A 4,317-nucleotide genomic window follows, 5' to 3' on the forward strand; every position below is an offset into this window, starting at 1 on the left:
TGCTCAGCTAGGAACTTTGGGAGTCGGTAGGTAGAATACTTTGAAGACATCCTCAATTCCACCAAAACCCTTCCATGAGGAAGTAGAGTCTGAGGTCTCTGAGGCGGGCTCTCCTATCTTTCGGGTTGAGGTCACCTATGTGGTTAAAATGCTCTTCGGTGGCAAGGCACCAGGGGTGGATGAGATTCGCCTCTAAGTTCCTAAAGGCTCTGGATGCTGTAGGGCTGTCCTGGTTGACACGTCTCTGCAACATTGTGGGGACACCCGGGACAGTGCCTCTGGATTGCCAAACTGGGGGGTTGCTCCTGCTTTTTAAGAAGGGGAACCGGAAGGTGCGCTTCAACTCCAGGGGATCTCACTATTCATCCTCCCTGGTAAGTTTGATTTAGGGATGCTGGAGGGGAGGGAAGTCGAATCTCAGATTCAGGAGGAGCAGTGTGGTTTTCATCCTGGCCGTGGAACAGTAGACCAACTTTACAGGGTCGACAGGATCCTCGAGTGAGCATGGGAGTTTTGCTCTATATGTGTTTTGTGGACTGTGTCCCTCAGGAGTCCTGTGGGGGATTCTTCGAGAGTATGGGGTACTCCTCCGCATTGGGAGATGTTAGATGAGGTGGCTTGGGCATCTGTTTAGGATACCTCCGAGACATCTCCTTTTATGATGTGTTACGAGCACATGCCACGGGGAAGAAACCCCGGGGACGACCCAGGACATGCTGAAGGGACTGGGTATCTCGGCCGGCATGGGAACGCCTTGGGTTTTCTCTGGAAGAGCTGGCTGGAGAGTGGGAAGTCTGGGCGTCCCTGCTAACGCTACTTTTGGTCTCAGATAAGCGGAAGGAAATAGATGGATGGAAGGATGAATGCCTGAATAATCAGATGGATTTTTTTAGGCAGAACAACTTTTTCTTCTTGGTGTTCTTGGGCTTGCAAACTTTCCCCTTTTTCAAGCATAACGATGTTCATTATGGTGAAAGAGTTCAATTTTCGTTGCGTCAGACCAAAGGAGATGTCTCCAAAAATTAAGGTCTTTTTCCTTGTTTGCATGTGCAAACTGTAATCTTTCTTTTTTGTTTCTTTTGAAGTAATGGCTTCTTCCTGGCAGAGTGGGCCATCAACCCATGCCGTTATAGTACTTGTTTCACTGTGGATAATCACACACTTACCAACTTCAGCCAGCATCTTAAGGTGTTTTTCTTTCATTTTTGGGTTGATAAACACATTTCATATCAAACCATGTTCATTTTTGAGACATAGAATGCGTCTCCTTTCTAGGTCGTATGATGGATGGACATTTCAATGGTGTTGGTAATTACATATAATGTTCAAACACGTGAATGTGGCATCATTAGCTATCTAGAGATCGCACACATGAATGAAGCAGACTTGTTCAAGCCCGCAAACCCCCTAATGATGTCTTGGCTGATTTCTTTTGACTACCCCCCCCCCCCATTGATTTTACGCAAAGCAGCCGTGTGCTTAGGTTTGCATTCAAATACATCCACAGTTATGTCACTAACTCAAATGTCAATAAACCTCAGAAGGGTCCAAATACATGTGTTCAACATCTGTGCTTTCCCAAATTGCAGTTCAGAGAATGGATGGATGTTAAAAGGCATACTAATGATGGTCTTTGTAAAATTCTGACTTTGAAAAAAGTAATGAGAAATTGTGTAAAAAATAAAGAGCTTTAGCATATTTACTGTAAATATTTTTTGTAATCTCTGTTGACCTAAAGCTGAAAAAGCAATATAATTTCATGTCAGACAGTCAGAGAAAAAGCATAGCTGTATGCCTTTTTAAATCATGTATAGAAACATCTTGTCAACTCTAGTGAATGTTATAGTTTCAAGATTTTGATTGGATTATTGATTAGTTATTATGTTATGAGGGTATGATATTTTATCCATCCATCCAAACATTTTCTGAGCTGCTTATCCCCATGAGGGTCATGGGAGTGCTGGAGCCAATCCCAGCAGTCATTGGGTTGGAGGCAGAGTACACCCCGAACTGGTTGATAGTGTCATGACCCATCGGTACGGAGGGAGGACCCAAATGCAGCACTCCGGAGACGCAAAGGTAGTTCGGTAAAAGTGTTTATTCGATACAAAGTCGGGGATCAGGCAGACAGTCAAGTGGGGCAGCGATAATCAGGACGTTGGGCGTAGAGAGCAGGTCCGCGGGCAGGCAGGGGTCGGTACACGTAAGATCGATCAGAGAAGGCAGGAGTATCAAAGATGTCAAGCTTAAGGGGTCGGTCGGAGGACAGGGGGAGGTCGGTACACCAGGGTTGACGATCAAGAGTACGGGAGTGCAGGAATGGGGCATGAGTTGCAACGATCTGGCAATGACCAGTCGTCCCCTGGGTCCTATAGATACAGGGGTTACTCAACGAGGATGAAGCACAGGTGTGTGTCTCCTAATCAGCGCCGGTGTGCTGGGACCCCCCCAGCCAGGACTGGACCGGCAGGAACATGACAACTAGCCCATTGCTGTGCACATGTAGACAGACAAAAGTCCCACTCACAATCACAATCACACCTTTGGGCAATTTAAAGTCTCCAATTAATGTTTTTGGGTTGTGGGAGGAAACCTGCGTACCAGGAGAAAATCCACACAGGCATGGGGAGAACATGCAAACTCCAAAAAGGGGCAGGCCGGGATTTGAACCCCGTTCTTCAGAACTGTGAGGCCAACTCTCTAACCATTTGCTCCACCGTGCCACATGTGATATTTTAAAAAGGGCTAATTTATTATGTAATGTGCAGATATTACATTATGGGCTGTTATTATGTTTTGGGTTTCTCCTGGAGAAGCACATTACAAAACAATATATACGTAATAATATAACATTACCTGATGGGTTCCTGTATTACATTTGCATGGATAATCAGCCAATAACATAATAGGTTTTTTCATTATTGGCCAAATGTTATCATGTTACAGGTTCAAGATTTATGACATTATTGGCCAGTTATTACATTCTGGAAGAACAGATCTGTAAGATTTACTATGTTATGGGCCTTTATTACATAATCGGATTTGACATGCGTCTCTTAAATCTCAAGAGAATCCTTATTATTAAATGTCATCATCACGATTAGCAGCTGTCCCTGTACTATTCGGTATTGTTCTATTCCGTTGAAGTTATGGGTGTGAAAATGTAATTAAACTCACTAATTAAAGAGGTTCTCTGGGGATTTTTATATTGAGCAGCACAATTTTGTTCATTTTGTGTTAATGGGTGTGTCCGGGATCATATTTAGGTACACGTTTCTTTCATTGTTGTATGTGACTTTGATTTGATTTTTTTGGATGTTGTGTGTGTGCGTGTGTGTGTGTGTGTGCGTGTGTGCGTGTTTTTTCATGTGTGAGCGACATGGCTGTCATTTTGGCTCAAGACCAGGCTGCCACATCCAAACATTCACAGCTGTTGCGACTGTCCTCAGTGGCAAGCATGACAGATTTTGTGAAAGGCACACTCACTGGTGGTACTGCCTCAGTTAGAAGCTTCCCTCTACTTCATTTTGCTTTGTAAAGTTGATGAGCAATGCCCAAACATTGAGACGCATCGGTAGCTCGCACTTCCTCTTCATTACATGTTCGCTTTGATACTTTGATGAGTTTGTCACATCAGAGTTGCCTAATGAGCCCGCGGTGACGTCTCAGATGTGGAGCGGCCTTGTCAGAGGTTGCTAGCGCTGGATGATTATTGAAATAACCATTTATCACTTATCAATCCTAAAGTAATCAATAATTGAATGTCAATCATTACAGATAGCCTCGAGTCACTTTACAGTTCAATGAGCTGCTGTGTTGTTTAATACCTTTCAATAACTTTTGATGAAGTACAACCCAATGCCCATTTTTTCCCTGCTGCTATGCGGAATAAAAGGCACTTCATCCCATTTATGAAGAAACAAGTTGTTCTATACTGTATAATTTTTTTTATTGGACAGTATTTTGGATGATTTGCTGTGTGCTCCTTTATGCTGTACTTCTGTAACACTTGAATTCCTCCTTTGAGGATCACTAAAGATTGATCTTAACTTATAACTCTTAAGTCAAAATGAAAAAGAAAAGGATAACTCATGAGTAATGGGCACAACCAGACATTTTATTTATTTTACCACGTACAAATATATTGATTGTTTGATGGTTGATTGTAAAAAAATGGTTTGAACTGTTTGTAATTTGCAACTGTTTGTACGAAGGAGAAAGTGATGTATTTTAAACTGCTTTATATAATGACAACAAGTCCTTTTACTGCTCAAGGCCTGTAAGGTTAGTGGAGGATGTTTAATTCAAGGACTTCAT

Source organism: Syngnathoides biaculeatus, chromosome 7 (genome assembly GCF_019802595.1).
Source record: "Syngnathoides biaculeatus isolate LvHL_M chromosome 7, ASM1980259v1, whole genome shotgun sequence".
NCBI lineage: Eukaryota > Metazoa > Chordata > Actinopteri > Syngnathiformes > Syngnathidae > Syngnathoides > Syngnathoides biaculeatus.